The sequence below is a fragment of the Diceros bicornis genome, chromosome 34 (genome assembly GCF_020826845.1).
Source record: "Diceros bicornis minor isolate mBicDic1 chromosome 34, mDicBic1.mat.cur, whole genome shotgun sequence".
NCBI classification, from domain to species: domain Eukaryota; kingdom Metazoa; phylum Chordata; class Mammalia; order Perissodactyla; family Rhinocerotidae; genus Diceros; species Diceros bicornis.
Window position 1 is genome coordinate 31,958,295 of NC_080773.1, and position 9,664 is coordinate 31,967,958.

Below are 9,664 nucleotides of genomic sequence, written 5' to 3' on the forward strand. Positions count from 1 at the left end.
AGATATAGATATAGGATAGGCTTTGATAATTTGACAAAAGCAGTTCCAAGGAAATCTAGGCGACGCTGCGAGGCAGGAAGGGAATACTAAACATGAGTTCTTATGGAAAACGTTTTGGAGGATGATCTGACCCAGCTGATAGCCTGGTGCTCACGGAAATTGGGCAGAAATCCTGCCTTTCTTCTCCTCCAATCCTGTAATGACAGGGGTTCCTGATGGAGACAGAACAAGCTCAGAGTGGATGAAAGTCCCCAGAGAAGAATTTCTGGACATTTTTCCATAGAATTTCACTGGCAGAGAACTTCAGAACTAATTTAACCTTTTGAAATCCAGGATAGGATTCTACTTTCAAGAGATGAGAGAATAAAGTTTCAGATATGGATAGAATTTTATCAATGTCTCCAGCAATGGTCGCTGAGCCAATTCAACTTCAGCTTATGAATTGCAGTGAATCCCCCAACCTGCTTGACCAGAAATTGAGAGACTATCTACTCTTCCACAGTTGCCATGATGACTTTCAGCGTCCCCTAGAAATCAGCACCATGAACAGAGATGGAATCTGCCCTTTTCTCCCCATCTCAGGGGAAGGTCTTCCCCTTCATACATTTCCTCTCATACTGACTACACAGATTCCCTCCTGACGCCACCACAGTGCCTGCGTGGGCTGAGAGGGACAGTGTGCAGTACACTCCTGAGGTAAATGGAGGGATCTTGTTAAAGGGGGAACCATCAGTCCACATACCCCAGGTGTGGACCGTGAGGGTGACATCCCCTGAGGCCACACTCTGTTCTTTTCTGCCTGTGAGGAGGGGACCAGTCTCTTCCCTCTTACCTGTAACCACCAGGAGCAGAGGTAATTCCACTCTGATCAGCCATTCCAGCTCTTGTGATGTGCACACTGATATAGCCCTGCCCTGTGTGTAGTTGTGGGTTCAATGGAGAAACTCTCTTGTTGCTGGAGTCCAGTGGGGCCTCTGTAGCTCAGTGTTTAGAGACCCTCTCTTTATACAGATAGTAGACATCAGCCTGCAGAGACCCCTGACACCAGACTGTCACAGGGGTCCCCAGGGTGACCACGGGTCATGGGTCAGCCCAGATGGAGAGTTTGCGTGGTGCTCTTGGAAAGGAATCAGACCTGTAGTGTCAGGGGGGCCCTTCTCCCCTCAGCTCCCCCAGATGTCACTTCCAGGGCCCTGATAGACTGATCAACATCATCCCAGACATTTTGTGCTCCCTCCATCTCACCAGAGGGGTCCATTGGGCTGAAGCTGCAGGTGTGGGGGAGAACTCATTGGCCTGTACCTGGTCCCACAGGCCCTGACACATCCCTGGAAGGGAATTCCCTGTGACAGTGGGTTCCAGAACAAACAAATAGAAGTTCCAGCCCTGGTCTGGGCCCCTGAGCACTGGGGTCAGATATGGGGCTGAGCACATCTCTCCTCCTCCCTGCATATTCTGCCCTCACTGAGCCTCCTGAGATCCGGGTTCTCAGAAACCAGAACCTTCGAAGAGAGGGGACCCCATCCCTCCACTTTTCTCAAATGTCACCAGGGCAGAGAGGGGCAGTGCTAGTTGGGGTCTTGGCACTGCCTCGTGTGGTCCCCAGCTGTGCAGACAACTTATAAAATCCACAGAACCTGGCAGGACAGGCAGACACATGGGGTGTGACACATCATGTGTTCCTCTTTACTGGCCTCACAGGAAGGGAACAGCCCCTCCCAGGGCCTTGTTCTTATCTCCCTGAAGGGTGGGGCTGAGAAGACAGAAGCCTTGTGGGACTTTAAAGACTAGATCTGAGACTCAACAGACCCCACACTCTGTGTCTACCTCATGCCAAACCCAAATCCAGAGAGTGACACTTATCCCACAACATGAGGGCAGAGGACACAGGACAGGGCCTAGGAGCCAGCCCATTTCTGTTCCAATTCTGACTCTGCCTTTTATAGAACCTCTGTGACCCAAGGGAAGTTATTTCCCTTTCCTGAAACTCTGTAAATGCAAATTTTCTTGATTCCTTCCACTACTCAGACATCAACCAGTGTTTATTGAGCAGTTACCATGTCCAGACATGAGATTCATTGGTGAAGCTGACCAAGTCCTTCCCTGCACTCATGGAACTCTGATTAGTGACAACAGACACTACAAACATTTAGACAATGGATAACTTGACTGTAGTTTTGTTAAGTTGTAGAGAAGGAGGAAAATGGAAAACAGAGTGTCGATAATAAGTGGACATCTAGCTACCTTAGTGATGGGAGTGTGGGGACCTCATGGAGAAGCAGAGATCAAGACAAGGTAGGATTGGCACAGGTGTGGTGAGGGGCCGAATCCTTGTCCAAGAAGAGGGTGAAATAGTCTAACAACTGTGAGTAATCAGGTAATGCTGCACCCTGCTCAGACAGGCTCTTGTACATCCTGAAAGCTTCCTGTATTTTATGTTTCAGGCAACAGGATGATTTCCAATAAAGGAACATATGAACAGATTGCTGTTTTGGGAAGAACACCACTCTCTTCTGTAGGAGGACTATATTGATATAAACAGTGATTAAACTCTATCATTAACCTGATCCCTAGGTGATGAGTCAATCAGTATTCTAAGCGTTTTATGAAGATTTCTCATGTAACCCTTACACAGACTCTACAACAAAAATAAATTCACGGTTGAGTGGGGTGAGGCAGGAAGCGTTCTTTGTCATTATCATGGTCTAGGAGGTTTAAAAGGAGTTTTCTATGTTGAAATTGGCTCAAGGAGCTGCCGCTCCTTTTCATGTGATACTGCGGATTCTGTCTCCATGCTTTGGGCAAATGCTCTATTTGGAGACAAATCACAGGTACATTGTTTTTTCATTCAACAGTTGATGGACGACTTTATCACTTTTTATCTATTGTGAAAAGTTCTCCCATGAACACACTTGCAATCCTTTTTATTTTCCTTCTTCATTGTGCTAAGAGCACTTAACATGATCTACGATCTTTACAAATTCTCATGCACAGTATGGTATTGTTAACAATGGTCATACAGTTGTACAGTAGATCTCTAGAACTTGTTAATTTTGCATAACTGAAACTTAGATCTAGAAGGGCAATTTCTAGTTCATATGGTAATTCTGGGTTTAACTTTTTAAGGAACTGCCAAACTGCTTTCCCTGGTGGGTGGACCATTTCACATTCCCACCAGCAGTGTACGTGGGTTCAGATTTCTCCACATCCTCATCGGCGCTCATTTTTTTTTCAAACTATGGCCAATCTCGTGGGTGTGAAGTCATATCTCACTGTGGTTTTGTTTGCCTTTCCCTAATAACTAACAAGGTAAAGGTCTTTCATATTCTTACTGTGCACTTGTACATTTTCTTTTTAGTGTTGAGTTAAGGTATTCTTTATATATTGTGGATACTAGACCCTTATTTGATATGTGATATGCAAATATTTATTCCAATTTTGTAGGTTGTCGTGAACTCCAGTCCTCATAGCTGTTGCGGGGTCAGTGTGGTTGGGTTCATGGGAAAGATCGATTTCCTGGCCAGGTTAAGACATGAGTGATTTGGGACACGATGGGATCATGGAGCCAGACTCCATAGTCAGGAGGATAACTGATGTGCCCACCCAAGAGCTCTTGTCTGCTCCTAACACTGAGAAATTATACTTACAATATTTATGAAATATGCAGCCACAGACAAATGCAGAAAAAGAGAATGAAATTTACCACAATGGAGAGGGAACTAAGCAAATAATAGAGAACAAAGCTGAGTGGCCACAGTGCCCAGGATTGCCAAGAGGTCCTAGAAAGGAGGTCACCTACGTGGGCACAGAGAGGGATCCCACATCTTCACAAGAAGGGAGTGGTCAGAGCTCCAGGTGAATGTTAGAAGCTGTGCTTCCCCCTCCCCCGTGTTTCTGGGTGGGCTCTGGGATGTCTGCCCACTGACCTGAGCCCATGGTCTCCCCTGTGTGTCCTGAAACAGATTGACTCCAGTATTGTCAGCCATGGGCATCTGCCCCACATGTGAATGTGAGGGTCCCACTGGAGCATCCCTCTGGGCACAACCCTGAGAAGATGTTCAGTTTAAGAAAGTGGATGCCATGAGGCAGGAACAGCTGCAACAGTCCCCCCTTGTCAGCCTGACTCCCAGGATGGCCCTGGAAAACCCTCTCTGGAAGATCAGGGGTGTGAGAGAAGAGCCTTCCAGCAAGAATGGATAGTCAAGAGTCCTCCTAATCACGATAAACATGCTACAGACAATATGCTACTGACTAATGGGGATTATCATATGCAAGGAATAGAGTCAATAAGAAAATAGGAGAGTAATTTTAAATTAAGCGTGTTTAAGTATCTGAAACATAAAGGGATAAATGGAATTTTTGATGCAAGTATATAGATTGTTTTCATAGAATATGCAACTATTGAAGTGAGTTAGAAATTTTAGAGATGAAAAATCCAGTAGAATTAAGACATTAAAAAAATTCATCCCTCAACAGCTGAAGGGCAATTATGAAACTGGAACAGAATAATGAGGGAATTTTCTAGAATGCAGCACAAAGAGAACAGAAATAGAAATTTAAGATACCTGGGGAAAAGAATGAGGAGGACCAACGTCACATCTACTGTAAGTGTTAGAGGAAAGAAGGGAGAAGGACGACCATCAACAGCTCAAGAGTTAAGGATTGGGGCTCGCGCAGTGGTGCAGTGGTTAAGTGCGCACGCCCTGCTGTGGCGGCCTGGGGTTCGCAGGTTCTGATCCTGGGCACACACGGATGCACCGCTTGTGAAGCCATGCTGTGGCGGTGTCCCATACAAAGTAGAGGAAGATGGGCATGGATGTTAGCCCAGGGAGAATCTTCCTCAGCAAAAAGAGGATTGGTGACAGATGTTATCTCAGGGTTAATCTTCCTCAGGAGAAAAAAAAAGAGTTAAAGAATCAACTTTTACAGAGAGGAGGAAAGACTAAGTACTAGGAGGCACATATTTGAAATGACGTCTGTGTCTTGACCTTCATGGTGAATGAAGAAAAGGAAGGCTAAATTAAAAATATATATCTTACACTGAATTGTACACTTTAAAATGGTTGATTTTATTTCATGTGAATTTCAACTCAAAAAATTTTGAGGAGGACTGGCCTTGGGCCACATAAAAAGTCCTAAAATTACTTCCCAGAGAAAATGCAAATTATCGTCAATAGAATGACAAGGTCTGGGACCAGACTGTCCCACAGCAAAAAGAGATGCCAGAAGAGATTGGAGAAATATCTTCCAGGAATTAACTGTTTGTGAAGAATTTTATACTGATCCAAATTATTTTGAAGGGACAAAAGAGAAAGGATCAGAGGGGCAAATCCCCAAACAAGAGGAGACTCTGACCTGAATCTCACAGGTTAGACCCGCCACGTGGGGCCGCGTCTCCATGAGAGATAAGAAGAGCTTTGGGGGTGGATCCTTGACCATCAGATGGATTTTCCTCTCCTGCTAGTTGACTCCTACACTTTATCTGAAATAACAAAATGTTCCCAAGTAACTTTATAAAGAGAACAAGAGTGAAAGAAGGCATTTCCAGAGCTGCAAGTTCTTAGATATTTTACTATTTTCACACCCAGTGAAAGGAATACTAAGTGATGAAATTCAGTTGGGAGAACAACGAAACCAAAATAGAGAAAGTGAGATGCAACAGTGAGGAAAACAATGACAAAAAAACGCTGGAAAACTACACAAACGCACACTTGCACACAATGCACACACGAAAAAACACACCCCCACACACACATGTGCTCAAAGACACACAGATGTGCACATGCACACACATATTTACATATATGAGAACTCACAGTTCAAGTAAAGTGTAAATAGAACCTTGTCTTCTCTGAGGGAAGAGGATAATGAATACTTGCTTAGAAATAAAAATACAAATACATATATTGAAAATGAGAGTAACTACTTAAAATTAGAAATGGAATAACTTCCCAAATTCTTGGTGTAATTATGGAACAAAGTTTTTTCTGGCTTTATTGTGATATAATTGACAAATAAAAATTGTATATATTTAAGTTGTACAACTTGATACACTGTATCATAATGTTGCATATATTGTGAAATAATCAGCATAATCAAGGTAAATAACACATCCATCACCCACATTGTTACCATTTTGTGTGTGTGTGTGGTGAGAACACTTCAGATCTACCCCCTAAGCAAATTTCAAGTACACAATAGAGTATTGTTAACTGTAGTCACATGACTGTACCTTAGATCTCCAGAACTCATTCAGCTGCATAACTGAAACTTTGTACCCCTTGACCAGCATCCCCCAATTTCCCCAGCCCCTTGCAACCACCATTAAACTCTGTTTCTATGATTTTGACTATTTTGCACTCTAAATGTAAGTGAAATTATGTCGTATTTCTCTTTGTCTTGCTTATTTCACTTAGCATAGTGTCCTCCAGGTTCATCCATGTTGTCACAGATAGCAGAACTTCCTTATTTTTAAAGGATGAATAATATTCCATTGCAGGTATATACACATCTTCTTCATCTATTCATCCGTTGATGGACATTTAGGTTGCTTCTATATCTTGGCTGTTGTGAAGAATGCTGAAATGAACGTAGGAGTGTAGATATCTCTCTGAGATCCTAATTTCATGAATTAGGATATATACCCGGAAGTAGGATTGCTGGATCACATTGTAGTTCTATTTTTAATTTTTTGAGGAACCTCCATACTGTATTCCAAAATGGCTGTACCAGTTTACTTTCTCACAAACAGCACACAAGTGTTCTCTTTTCTCCACGTTTGCCAACACTTGCTATCTCTTGGCTTCTTGATAATAGCCATTCTAACAGGTGTGAGGTAATATCTCGTTGTGGTTTTTCTTTGCATTTCCCTGATGATTAGTGAGATTGATCACCTTTTCATGCACTGATGGGCCATTTGAATGTCTTCTTTTGAGAAATGCCTATTCAGGTTCTTTGCCCATTTTTTTTGTTTGTTTTGTGAGGAAAATTGGCCCTGAGCTAACATCTGTTGCCAATCTTTCTCTTTTGCTTGAGGAAGATTGTCCCTGAGCCAACATCTGTGACAATCTTCCTCTATTTTACATGTGGGATGACACCACAGCATGGCTTGATGAGCGGTGTGTAGGTCCACTCCCGTGATCCAAACCCGTAAACCCCACGCTGCCTAAGTGTAGCACATGAACTTAACCACTACACTACTGGGCCAGCCCCCTCTTAGCCCATTTTTTAATTGGGTTATTACTACCACTTTTGTATTCAGTTGTATGAGTTCCTTATATATTTTGAAAATTAATTCCTTATTAGATGTATGGTTTGCAGTATTTTCTCCCATTCTGCAAGTTGCCTTTTCACTCTGTTGATTGTTTCCTTTGCTGTGCAGAAACTTTTTAGTTTGGTGCAATCCTACTTGTATTTTTCTTTCGTTACCTGTGCTTTTGGTGTCACATCCAAAAAAGTATCATTGCTCAAACTGATGTAAGAAACTTTTCACTTTTGTTTTTTTCCAGTTGTTTTATTGTTTCAGATCTTATATTTAAATCTGTGGAAATTAATAAAAGAGACCTTAACTAAATTGGAGTCAAGGAGGCCTGTAGGGGGAGCTCTCAGTCCTATCACACATCCTCAATTACACCAAACAGGAAGAGACAGAAGCTTGCACCTTCCACAGGAAGTACAACTACTTTACCACAGAAGGAAGATTTCTCTCATGGCCTCTGAGGAAGGCTTCAGCTCAGCCAATGACACATCATTGCCACCTTGAACTGTCATTTTCCCCTAATGAGCTTCATTTAGAACAACCCCTCCCTACTCCTGCTTTTTCTCTCTAAAAACAGCTCCCTTCTTTTGTTTTCTCCATTTGCCTGTGGTTTGCCACAGCATGCACATCTCAAATTGTAATTCTTTTGGCTATTCCCAAATAAACTTATTTTGAGGATAAAATAACAGGTGAATTTGCTTTTTAAGTTTATAAGTCTTTAATCCATTTTGAGTTGATTTTTGCGTATGGTGTGAGCTGAGGGTCCAAGTTCATTCCTCTGCATGTGGGTATCTAGTTTTCCCAACACCTTTTATTGAAGAGACTATCCTTTCCCAATTGTGGGTTCTTGGTACCCTGTGGAAAATTAGTTCACCTAAAATAATTAAGATAATTATTTTGAATAATTTTTGAGGCAACTCATAGATCTCCTTTTCTTTATGGTCAGTTAATGAGATTTACCTTTTTCCTCTGATCCTGTCATGTTTCCCTTATTCTTCACGTTTCTTGTAGCTTTGCTTTGATGTCTGTGCATTGGAAGAAGCAGCCACCTCTTCCAGTCTTTATGGTCTGGTTTTGGCAGGGAAAGTCCACCAGTCAGCCCAGTTACAGCTTCTGGGAGCCTCTCACACGTTATCTGTGGATGTACAAGCTCTGCTCCTCTCCCCCCTCCTGGGGGAGGAGTCTCAGGGCTGTGCCTGCACTGAGAGCCCCTTTCCTCTGTTCTTGGCTGCCCCAGGTGTGCCTGCCACCTCCTGCTCTGAGTGGGGTGGGACACCAGAAGGTCTCTGGGGCAGCGCCCTCAGATGCAGCTTCACCCTCTCTTTTCTCTGAGGGAGAAATCCTGGGAGGAGCTGATCTCTCAGAGGCTTAGGGGATGGGTGACGTGGGAAAAGTGAAAATGAGCTTTTTATCCATTTCTAAAGTGGCGTGTTTTTTTTGTTTGTTTGTTTGTTTTATGCTCGTCTGAGGTTTTGCAACTTATTAACTGGATTCTGGAGCTCTTGTTAAGGTTTTTGGCCGAAATATCTTTGTTTTATCAGTGTTTCTGTGGGGACACAAGGACTGGGTCTTCCTATTCTGCTATCCTGCTGACATTGCTGGAATAAAATATTGATAAATGTTTCTAGAATGCATCACAGGGAGACCAGAACTGCTGACATTGCTGGAATAAAATATTGATTAAAGTTTCTAGAATGCATCACAGGGAGACCAGAAGTTGAAAAATAGAAAAGGTAATGAGTATACACAAGAAATAGAATGAGAAGAGTAAGCAGACATCTATCACAGTTTCAGGATGAAAGAAGTGAGAATGATGTTAGGCAAACCCGAAGAGAGAGTGGTTGAAATTTTTACAGAAATGAAGAAAAAACATGGATTTAAAATGCATGAATTTATAAGTTAAAATCATATTGTGGCCCTAGTAAAGAAGATTGATAATAAATTTTTAAATAATTCTAAAACTATTGGAGAAAATGCAAGTGACCCTCAAATGAATGACAAGCTCATTGGGATTGGACTTCTCAAGAGCAAAAACAGGTGACAGAAAATACTGGAGAAATACTTTCAAGGTATTTACTCTGAGTACAGAATTCTACCCGGAGCCTAGTTGTTATTAATGGGCAAGATGAACCATCAACAGTGGAGAAACCCTTAAACACATAGAGACTGACATATTGGGACTCATGTTTCACTCTTTAAACCCACCTCATCAGGCTACATCTTTATGAGAGATGAGGAGGGCATTGACGGTCAGATCTCTTAAATACCAGATGTTTTTCACTCTAACAAGGTGAGTCTTCTCCTTCAACAAATACTGTGGTAGAGAGAGAGAATATTAATATGAATCAGGCATTGTTGAGACACAAGGATCTAGATATTTTTGTGTCTACACCCTTTCTGATAGGA